Source organism: Colossoma macropomum, unplaced genomic scaffold (genome assembly GCF_904425465.1).
Source record: "Colossoma macropomum unplaced genomic scaffold, Colossoma_macropomum, whole genome shotgun sequence".
In the NCBI taxonomy this organism is placed as follows: Eukaryota; Metazoa; Chordata; class Actinopteri; order Characiformes; family Serrasalmidae; genus Colossoma; species Colossoma macropomum.
Window position 1 is genome coordinate 388,553 of NW_023494911.1, and position 11,681 is coordinate 400,233.

An 11,681-nucleotide genomic window follows, 5' to 3' on the forward strand; every position below is an offset into this window, starting at 1 on the left:
GAGCTCAGTCAGGTTCTCCTCCAGTCAGACAGTGAGGAGCTCAGTGTTGGACACTCTCAGATTAGCACATAAAAGTTAGCAATTAAAATAATGTTAGCATAGCTGAAAGCAGTAGCAGCTGTCTACAAGTGTTACTTTCATCTTTGTTTCTGTGACATATTTCAGACTTTTTTTCAAATTGAAATGAACACTTGAAAATTCAGATGCAAATTTGAAAATGCTAATTGAATTTTGTATTTACAATTGCATTTATGTAAATGTGCATTATTAAAGACATGTTCAAATGCGAAATGTGAATGTGAAGTTGCATCTCTGTGTATAATGGCTGGGAAAATATGCTTTTAATATTTCACTACTTTGTATTAATAGTCTGACTGTCAAATACAGGAAGTAAAGGAAAAACAGTCACCCATTTGCAATTGCATTTCCTCATTGTGGTGCTTCAGCTCTGCCTACAGGAAAATGCAAGTGCAATCCTATTGTTTCACCGTCAGCCAGGCACTCCCGTCAATCAAACTCTGTGGACCGGATGTCGGGATTGACTTCTGAGTGCAGTGACCTATCTAAACTTTGGCGGTACTGATACATTAGCAACTGCTGCTAATGACATTTTAAACCATCACTAACCAGGCTGAGGATAATCTTGTCCAAACTGATATTCGTGTAGAAGTGACTCATCAACAGAATGCCTTCCAGAAGCAGCTAGAGAACTGGGGTCCACGATCAGAAACGATGTCCGAAAGGAAACCATGGACCCTCACCACATGCAACCACAACACAGTGGTTTCTTTACCTAAAGGGGAACTTTGGCAAGGCGATGAACTTGCAGGCCTTTGAGAAGTGGTCTACCACTACTGTGATAAAGTCCATGGAAATCCCCACCCATGGCCGTATACGTAGAGGACCTTGCTTATGAAATGTTGGAAGACAGCTGCAGTATTTATCAACCGCAATGGGCATTACAAGGTACTCATAATGGCGAGAAGGTGTGATGAATGCTGTCTTCCACTTATCTCTCTGGCATACTTGATTTAGAATATAGGCACTGTGCAAATTTACAATCTGCTACAGTGCTTCAGAGGCTGAGGTCATCAGAGGCAGTGGGTAGGGATCCTTGACCATGATTTTATTAAGTCCCCTGTAGTCTGTGCAGAGTCAAAGGGGAAGATGGGGGCGAATGAAGCCCAGGGCTAGTGTCTCCTTAATGTACTCCTCCATGGCTGTCTTCTCAGGCCCTGAGAGAGAGAACAGCCGTCCCCTCCCTTTTGTTCCAGGGAGGAGATCGAAAGCACAGTCGAGGTAATACCTGGGCCTTACCTTTACTGAATACCTCTGCTAAATCATGGTACTCAGCAGGGATCTTGGTCAGATCAGGACATGTGAAAGGAGCTTTAGATGGGATTGGGCTTGGTACGGGAATCTTGATGCAAGAAACCGTGCATTGAGGACCCCAGCCAGCCACTGACAGAGTCGGCCAGTCCAAATGCAGATCATGTCGTTGCAGCCAGGGAAACCCCAAAACTAGCTGCAACTCTGGCACCTGGATAAGCATAAAGGAAACTAGTTCATGGTGCTGCCCTACTAGAAGTTTGATCGGGCGGATTTGCTGGGTAACCCATCCAACATCCGTTTACATTCTGTACAATTTCAGGTGGAACGGGACTTGACTAAGAATTTGACTGAGAAGCTTCCTTCAGCTCCATCTACAGTAGGACATTTCAAGCTCTTCTAGTTGATCAAGAATCACTTCCACACAACAATCACTTTGGACAGAATTATCCTCAGCCTGGAGAGTGAGTGTTACAGTGTCACTCAGTGGTTGCTACTGCTAGTTCTAGCTCTGCTCTGGGACTGCTAAAGTTTAGATTCATTACTTCCTGGCTGGCTGACAGTAAAAATCCAATTTCAAACAGGATATTGGGTTGTTAATATGCTAGAATCAGTCCATTAAGACAATAAAAATGAAATGTCAAAAACACTTTTCAATACTTTGCTTTTTTGAACTTTTTACATAGATAGATAGATAGATAGATAAATAGATTCAACTTTGTCATTGCTTAGTACAAGTACAACGCAATGGAATGCAGTTAGCATCTACCAGAAGTGCAAAGAGTATTTTGTCTAAGTTAACACAACTTAAATACTACAGAAAATTATAACTTAATCTGACAAATTCAAACCAACTCAAAAATGAATTGAGATAGTAACTCAGTCATTTTGAGTAAAATCATTTGTTGGCATATTTTGAGTTAAGGTAACTTTTTTCAAGTGTTTTATGTTCACTATTTTTATTTAAGTTGACTTTACAGGTGGGTACAGACAGGGTTGGGTTTACATTCAAGTGATTTGGACTTCTCATACTTTTCATGTCACTTTTGACAACTTTGGACATTCAGATGGGATCTTTGAGCTGAATCAACCTCTTGCTGTTTAGTTTAGTTTGTTAAGACTTCTCAGCTTTACTTGATAAAAGCTTGGTCAGTGAAACCTTGAGCAAAACTTGCATCATTCCTATTGGCTCTTGGTGGCATATTGGGCGTGTCCTTCCACCTTGTTTAACCTACTATCTCTGTGTCGTCACTCTCCCCAGCCTACCTTCCCTTTGGGCTCTTACTTGTTTTCTAAATTTTGGAAGTTCATCTAATCTCAGTCAGTACTAACAGTAGATCAGTAAGCTGAGCTACCATGACCCCACCTGCTGAGTGTGGTTCTGAACACTTCGGACCACCTGCATTCTGGCCTGAACTGTCAGTATTGGGCAAGATGGTCCAGAGCAGTATTAAGTTAAACTGTTTAAGGCATTCTTGTCAAAAATGTCCTGTAGTTCAGTATAAATTTGTCAAAATTAATGCATAGTTTAGCTATTAATTGAAGAAACTGAGTTAGCTGAACTTGAATGGCTAGAGTTGTGTAAAGTAAATATATGTTAGAATTGCTTAACTGTATTGAGTTAGTACCTTTATTATATATGAGTCCAAAATACTCAATCGTTTTAAGATCAAAGGAGTAATTTACTCAATTTACTTAAGTGTAACAAATGTGTTCTTCATAGTCAGTTCAGGGAATTACTCATGGTCAAATGATTTGAGTAACCTAATGTAAAATGCCAACCAGATTCAGACGCTCGCGAATGTAAAACACGAATGAGGCTTTACTGAAAGATTCAAAGTCCAGAGTCGTTGTCACAAAACAGGAAAAGGCGTAGTCGAAGACAGGCAAAAAGATAAAAAAAAAACAGGAGACAGATGATGAGGCAAACAATCCAAACGGCAGAGCAAAAAGGTCAAAAGAACAAAAGGCAAAGGTCATACACAATATATAAACAATGGATAGAATGCTCAGTAGATCGCAAAATGGATACAATACCTCACAACTATCTATTGCTAAAGCCCGGGCTTATATACTAAACTACTCTGGAGATCTAAAGCGCTGATAGGAGCACGAAGTCATATGAGGAGTCAGGTGATCTCCCAGAGGATTCTGGGAGATTGAGTCCATGTGAGCGTCTGAGTTTGCGGGAAGTTCGGGAGTCATGTGATCTCCCAGAGGAGTCTGGGAGATCGCGCCCGAATCCAATGTGGAACTTGCTGGATGCGTGACACCTAAACTTAAATGGTTTAAGGCAATCGGTTTGCTTAAAGCATTTAAGTTCACTGAACTCATTAGCTTTTACAGTGTATGAAATATATAACTATATGAACAATATATACACAATATAAATATATCTATGAATGATATATACATATATATATATATATATATATATATATTTACACACATAATACTATAAATACAATATATACGGTATGTTATTGTTAGAGTAAGCAGTTATGTGTTATATTCTATATACAATGAACAGTCTGTTGTATGGAAATGCAAGAGATAATGAATGATAAATAAATACTGTGTGCAACATACAAGTTTTAGTATTAGTGGAGTGGTGTGGAGTTCAGCAGCGTGGAAGGAAAGAAGCTGGACCTGAGCTGGCTGGTTCTGGTCTGAATGCTTCTGTATGTCCTCCCGGATGGGAGGAGTTTAAACAGTGTGTGGCTGGGGTGGGAGGAGTCCTTGATGATGCTGTGCGCTCTGTGCACACAGTGCTGGTGGTGGATGTCTCTGATGTCAGGGAGCCATGTGCCAGTCATGCGCTCAGCGGTCCTCACCATTTTTTGGAGGGCCTTCCCATCAGCCTCAGTGGAGCTGCTGTACCACACTGTCACACAGTTTGTCAGTGCGCTTTCAATGGTGCAGCAGTAGAAGTTTGTGAGAATCTGAGGAGACAGATGTTCTTTCTTCAGTCTCCTCAGGAAGTATAGGTGCTGCTGTGCCTTCTTGACCAGGTATGAGGTGTTGAGTGTCCATGAAAGGTCTTCGGAGATGTGTACTCCCAGGAACTTGAAGCTGGAGACACGCTCTACCTCAGAACCGTTGATTTGGACAGGAGATAGTGTGCAGCTTTTGTTTTACCGGTAGTCCACAATGAGCTCCTTGGTTTTGTCTGTGTTGAGGGAGAGGTTGTTGGCGGTACACCAGGCAGCCAGGTGCTGGATCTCCTCCCTGTAGGTTGATTCATCATTGTCGCTGATGTGGCCAACCACTGTGGGTATTGTCTGCAAATTTAATAATGATGTTAGATGTGTGCGGAGGAACGCAGTTATGGGTAAATAGGGAGAAGAGCAGAGGACTCAGCACACAGCCTTGTGGGACACCGGTGTTCAGGGTGAGGGTGGAGGACATATGAGTGCCCAATCTCACAGACTGGGGTCTGTCCAATGACATGGGGGGTTCTGAATCCGAGATGGCCGAGCTAGGTGACAAGCATGGTGGGGATAATTGTATTGAAGGTGGAGCTGAAGTCAATGAACAGAATACTAATCTATGTGTTTCGATTTTCCAGGTGGGTGAGGGCAGAATGAACAGCTGTGGAAATGGCATCCTCTGTTGATCTGTTTGAGGGGTACACAAATTAGAGGGGATCCAGTGATGGTGGGAGTGCTGCTTTCAGATGACTGAGAACCAGTTTCTCAAAGCACTTCATCACAATGAGTGTGACAGGGCAGAAGAACGCTTTCTGCAGCAAATACACATTTTGCTTTTGAATTTGAATTATGACAGCCATTATGCACAAAAATGCAAATGCAAATAAACATTTTGTTTTTGAATTATGTCTTAAATAATGTACACTCATATTGGAAATAAAACTGTGAATACACAATTGAATTAGCATTTGCAGATTTGCCCTTGAATTTGAATACAGTCCAGAATATGTTGTCATAAATTTCTGAATCATTTTGTCAGATAGTCACGGGTCGTTTACTCCTCTTTCTCCTCCAGCTCTCCTTAAAAGAGTTCAGTATAAACTTGCCACTCATAAATTATCTGTAGACAAGCTATTTTATTTTATTTTTATTTTAGTTTAGCTATTACTCTTTGAGCCCTGCGATGGACTGGTGACCTGTCCAGGGTGTATCCTGCCTGCTGCCCAATTAATGCTGGGATTGGCTCGGGCTCCCCCCGTGACCCAGAAGTATAAGTGGCTTAGAAAATGTGTGTGTGTGTGTGTATTAATTTGAACAAGGGAACACAACCTAACTTTTACTTTTATTAGCCTAGCATAGCTGTTTGCTATTTAAACACTTACTTTTAGTGCAGACCTGAGTAATCAAACGTCAGACACTAAACCCGTCTGAACTGATGGACTACACTGACTGTGAGGAGTGAAAGTGTGTAATGAGATGTTCTACTGAAGTCCTCCTTTAAATGGAGCTCTATATGTGCTCTCTGTATGTGCTCTAACAGCGCTGTGCTCAGACAGCAGTGGAGGACACTGAGAGGATCTGGACTGAACTGATCTGCTCCATTGAGGAAAAAGCGCTCTGAGCTAACAGAGCTGATCAGAGCTCAGGAGGAGGCTGAACTGAGTGCAGCTGAAGAACTCCTGGAGAAACTGGAGCAGGAGATCGCTGATCTAAAGAGGAGAAACACTGAGCTGGAGCAGCTTTCACTCACAGAGGATCACATCCATTTCCTCCAGGTAACAATCACTGATCTACAGAGGAAACCTGTTCATCATCAACTTCATCAAACTCCTCTCAGCTAAAGTTCATGAAGACAGTAATAAACAGAGCTCTGTCTGATCACTCGCTCATCTTTAGTCTGATTTGGTCTGAGCTGCTTCATTCCTCTTTTTCTCCATTCTGTTTTTCCTCTGTGTAGAGTTTCCAGTCTCTGAGCGTCTCTTCTGGATCTGAGGACTCCTCCAGCATCTCTGTCCATCACCATCTCTCATTTGATGGAGTGAGGAGCGCTCTCTCTGATCTGAAAGAGAGACTAGAGGAGTTCTGCAGAGAGGAGTTCAGGAAAATCCCTCCACAGGGTAAGAGGAGCTTCCTGCTGGCTCTTCTATTCTATTCTATTCTATTCTATTGATGTGGTCCTGTGTGTTCTTGTGTCTCCACAGCTGCAGCAGCTCCTTTATCACTCTCAGAACCAAACAGCAGAGAAGATTTTCTACAGTGTAAGTTGAGCCTTTAGGCAGCGTCTGAAATTCTCACTGTAGAGACGTTTAACGTTGAAAATAAACACAACAACAAACACAATGTTTTTCTTCAAATAAGAACTTTCTGTGAACACAAACATAAACTGATTATTTTCTTTATTTTATTGTGATTTTATTTAGATTTCTGTCAGCTGACTCTGGATCCTAACACAGTAAATCGTCGCCTCATCCTGTCTGAGAAGAACAGAGTGGTGAAGTGGAGTCATGTAGTCCAGAGTTACTCTGATCATCCAGAGAGATTTGACGTTTATTTTCAGGTGTTGAGTGTGGAGAGTCTGAGTGGACGCTGTTACTGGGAGGTTGAGTGGAGAGCAGATGTGAACATATCAGTTTCATATAAAGAGATCAGGAGGAAAGGACGGGGTAGAGAATGTGTGTTTGGATGTAACAATCAGTCCTGGAGTCTGTGCTGTTCTTCTTCTTCTTCTCTCACTTTCTGGCACAACAACATTCGCACTGATCTCCCAGGACGTCCATCCTCCAGAATAGGAGTTTATGTGGATCACAATGCAGGAATTCTGTCCTTCTACAGCGTCTCTGACACAATGACCCTCCTACATACAGTCCACTCCACATTCACTCAGCCTCTCTACGCTGGGTTCTTTGTCTACAGTGGATCATCTGTGAAGTTGTGTGATAAAAATGATGGTGGTGATCGTGGCTGATGGTCTGTGAATCCTGTTTGACTAAGTTTCTGTTCTTATCATCTCTTTTTCTTCACCTAATTATATGATCAGAGTCTATTAATAGTGATTATCCTCTTATAATCTTAGGCTTATTACATTCTAAAGCTTATTCCTCAGCAATTGCATGAACTACAGCATAAACTGACTGAGTTATTCTTAGGTTATGGAAGTGTGTAATAAAGGTTCGGACCTGCTGGTCACCTACAATCCACGCATGGATGATGGACTTTTTCACGCTTTTCTAATGAACAAGAAACCAGTGAAACTACTGACCTGGATTAGATGACCATTCAGCCTTCAGCAGTTTAGGCCTGCCCACCACCGTGCCTTTTACTACAGGCACAGTAAAAACAACAGCCTGTTTAATTCTAAGAGACGTTTAAAAATGATTACTAAATACGGATAATTACTGTTTCATTTACAGAAAACAAAATGAATAAAATACAGTAAATAAATAAAAATAAATGTATAATAAAGTTTTTGAGTTATACATTTGTACAAACCTCATGGCTACATTTCACCTTTTAACTTGATCTACTAAAGTAACATAAAGCTGATGTTATTATAAAGTCACCATGACAACCATCATGAGCCCATTACACTGAGAATAGCAGTGTAGCTGTCAAAGCTATTTGAGGTTAAAGTCTTCAGTAGAGAATCTTCAAGGGTTAAAGTCATTACACTCAGTGTTTTAGTGAAGCGGCTCCTCAGTGTGAACGTGACTCCCACAATGCTGTGCTCACATTTGTCTTTGTGAATATTGTCATTTTTCATATATAGTGTATTTTTCTTCTCTGAAATGTGGTGCAGGTTGTGTTTTATCTGGGAGATTATAATCATACATTTATTATCCTCATAATAATGTTTATTCAGAAATGAGCTGCAGAGAATCTCTAGCTTAGAGGATCTTCTTGCTGTTCTTATTCAGCACCAGCAGGGGGCAGTGTGAGGAGAGGGTTTTCATTAAGCTGATCATTTTGTCGAGATCTAAGTTTCTGATTGAAATGAGGAAACTAAGCCTCGCTGAGGGTCGCTGGCTAATGGCACCATCACACGTCTTTAGTTAGAGAGCTGATGTTAGCGCTGGACACACGTTTCCCCCACTGACCGATGATTCTTATTGTTTTATTGGCTTTGATCTGAAACTGTTTCTGTTTGTAAAAGAACATCTAATAAACACCTGCAGAGAACTCCTGTCGTCCTGCCTCATCATTTCTCTCCTGATCTCAGGAACGTATCAGTTCTGCTGGTGCTGCCATCACAGTGACCATTTCTGCAAATAAACATCAACATATCAACACACCATTCTAGTGTCCACTCTGGAGCAGTTAGTGGTGATGTACTAGATCAGGAGACACCCAGTCCTGGCCCTGAAGATCTCCCACCCTGCGGAGTTCATACCCAGCCCTAATCTAACAACACCTGATCCACTCGGCCGCCGTACTGGTTCTCCCTCTCCGCTTTGTGAACTGAATGACTGTCTATGGATGCAGTGTTGAAGTATTTTTCATAGAATCTCTAAATGTCCTAAATCATGTAGAGCTGCTGTAAGTTGGTATTAAATCTAGAGTGGAGAAGTGAAAGGACACCTCAGTTAGCTTGGTGCTAATGTTATATAGTAACTCCCACAGAAATGCCGGCAAAATTTAGCATTGTTGGAATGACAGTAATCAAAGCTCTGGTACAGCCTGGGCTGATCTAGATAAAAACACATCAGCAGTCATTTCATACTACTGTGGTGGTGGTGTTGGTGGTGGTCATAGTGGTGGTGGTTATAGTGGTGGTGATTATAGTGGAGGTGGTTATAGTGGTGGTGTTGTTGGTGGTTATACTGGTGGTGGTTATAGTGGTGGTGGTGTGACACCACCACATAAGGGGACCTGTGGGATACCTATTTTTAATGATTAACACTAACATAGATTTCAGGTAGTGTTATTTAGGTTACCCCAAAGAAATAAAGTCCTTACTTTCCTTTATGACTTCTAACTGGGATGTTCTGATAGGAGTTGTGGCCTTATCCTATTTCTGGTATTTTTATTATGTTTTGTTTTCCAGATTTTTTTTTTTGAAAATGTTTCCTGTTCATTCCAAAGGGGGACTCTTATTTTGCATATAAACCCTTGTTTGGGAACAGGAAAGTGTGGCAGCCGTTTCATGGAGGGTCAAGGTTGGGGAAGACAGGCCTGGTGGATCATTGCTGCTCAAGCCCTCACAGACTTTTACTCCTTTTTCTACTCATGTTTGTCCTTGAACATTGGATCCCACTCTAACTGTGGAGATACCTCAAGGAACTGGGTGAGCTCGTTCCTGTTTTTTTTTGTTTGTTTGTTTGTTTTTGCACTGCTGGGCCCTGTTTTGATTTTTGAGTATTCCGGGGACATTGTTTGCTTGGACAATGGTTGTGGTTTGACATTTTTTGGACTTTTTTTTTTATTGGATTTGATAGAGACAATCTCTGGACTTTGATTTCTTTATCCCACCTAATGGACTTCTGTAGCAGATCTTATAATCAACTGCTTTTCTGGTTTGTTTTTTTTAAGCTTTGTTGCTGTTGCTGTTAGTGTGTTGTCTGTTCTGGGGAAGATTAAGTAAAATCTAATTTGTGCAAGCTGTGTGGTATTCTAGTGCTCGCATGTTTTTTTTCTCACCAAATTAGTGTTAAGATTTTATTAGTAACTGCTGAGTTTGGTCAGATTGTTACAGTGGTGTTGGTGGTGGTTATAGTGGTGGTGGTGCTGGTGGTGGTTATATTGGAGGTGGTTATATGGGTGGTGGTGGTTACAGTGGTCATGTCCACAGCGCTAAATCAGAACTGTGATTAAACTAAATGTGGAAAACAGCTCGATGAGAGATCAGCAGGACAGAGCAAAGAGCAGGAAGGTTCATTTTAACCATCTTTGTTCTCACTTTTCATGTTCCTCCTGTTGTTCTAGATAACAGTTAGTCATACAGTGACGTCTGTTAGAGACACTGATCATCTCCATGCTCTGAGGTGAGTCCTGTGATCAAACGCTTCATAAGCTGAGACACAGAGAGTTAAACATGTTCAACATCACCCCAAACTGTCTCTGATTACACACTTTATTGATGAGATTCTTTATCAATCTAGATTTAATACACATTAAATCAGCTCTTACAGCTTTGCTCAGAGTTTATCTAGAACATCTGCACTACTCGACTGATAGAACCCTCAGAGTGTTCCTGTTATTTTAGTCAGTAATATCAGGTACCACTGCAAGGGTCGCATGGCAGCAGGAACACTCACACCACAGCGACTCTGAGGAACCTCTAAACTCAGGGCTCCTCTGGGTCTCAGGCTGGAAATCGTCCCGTTCACCCTGCGGCTGATGGAGTTCGGGAACGCCAGCGCTGGAAAGCGGCAGCATCCATCTGCAGAGCCTCTGAGTGGTGTATTTCACTCTGACCATTGTGATCGTTCACACTCTGTAGCTCCTCTGGCAGATTAAAGGTTTAAACCAGTTCAAGAGGCTCAGATTCTCAGAATGGAGCAGCAGTGAGACGCTCGGTTCCATAGAGTTAATAAAACGTCTTTTTTTTGACTCATTACACAGGCAAAGAAACGAGTGAATTCTCTCTCTCTCTCTCTCTCTCTCTCTCGTATCTGTATCTCTGTCTCTGTCTCTCTCTCTCTCTCTGAGTGACTGAGAAACTTCACACTGAGAGAGAAAACTCACCTCATTAAACTCAGAAACCACTCCAGTGACTCTGTGTGTGTCTTTCTCTGTGTTCATCTGAGTCCATTTACTCACAGATATCACAGCTACAGGTTTTGGACTCTGAGAAAGACGTCCAGAAACACAGCTAATGAACTCTTTACTCTTCCAGGTGAGGATAAAGTCACTGAGCACTGTTACATCATCACTGAGAGCCCAGAGTGGACACTACAGTGGTGTGTTGATGTGTGAAGAGTTCACTAAAGCAATGTTAGCTAGCTAGGTGGCTGAGGCTAATGTTATAAGTATATATGCTAGCACTATCCTGTATCTTCCCTCCAGTCGTAAATGAACAGCTACACTCTTGACGCTAACAGCGTTAAATCTGCTGGTTGGTCAGATCTTCTCAGCTAGTGATGAAGATCAAACTGACCAGCAGCAGAGATAAAGCACAAATACAGCCCATCAGGCTGACTGAAGCAGAGAGACTCCTCACTAAGACACTTCACTCTTGAGAGGTCTGTATAATTTATGGAGCTGTGATTGAAGGTGTTTACAGAAAGATGGAGGAGAACTTCAGACTCAGGCCTTTGTTTATGTATTTGTTTGTTGTTTACCTCCCAGAATGCTCTTCTCTTTGTCTGGACCTCCTCCTGTGTGGTGAAGGAGTGATCTCTGTTGTCACATAAAGAAACACACTGTTTGCTGTGATATTTAGGACATGTTTTTCCTGTAAAATATTGCTGCTGTAAAACCTCCTGA

General features: G+C 41.7%; 1 pseudogene; it reads left to right on the forward strand.

Annotated features, from left to right (window-relative positions):
* Positions 1-7,224, forward strand: part of LOC118800576 — an 81,126-nt pseudogene extending 73,902 nt beyond the window's left edge.
* The last annotated feature ends 4,457 nt before the right edge of the window (positions 7,225-11,681 follow it).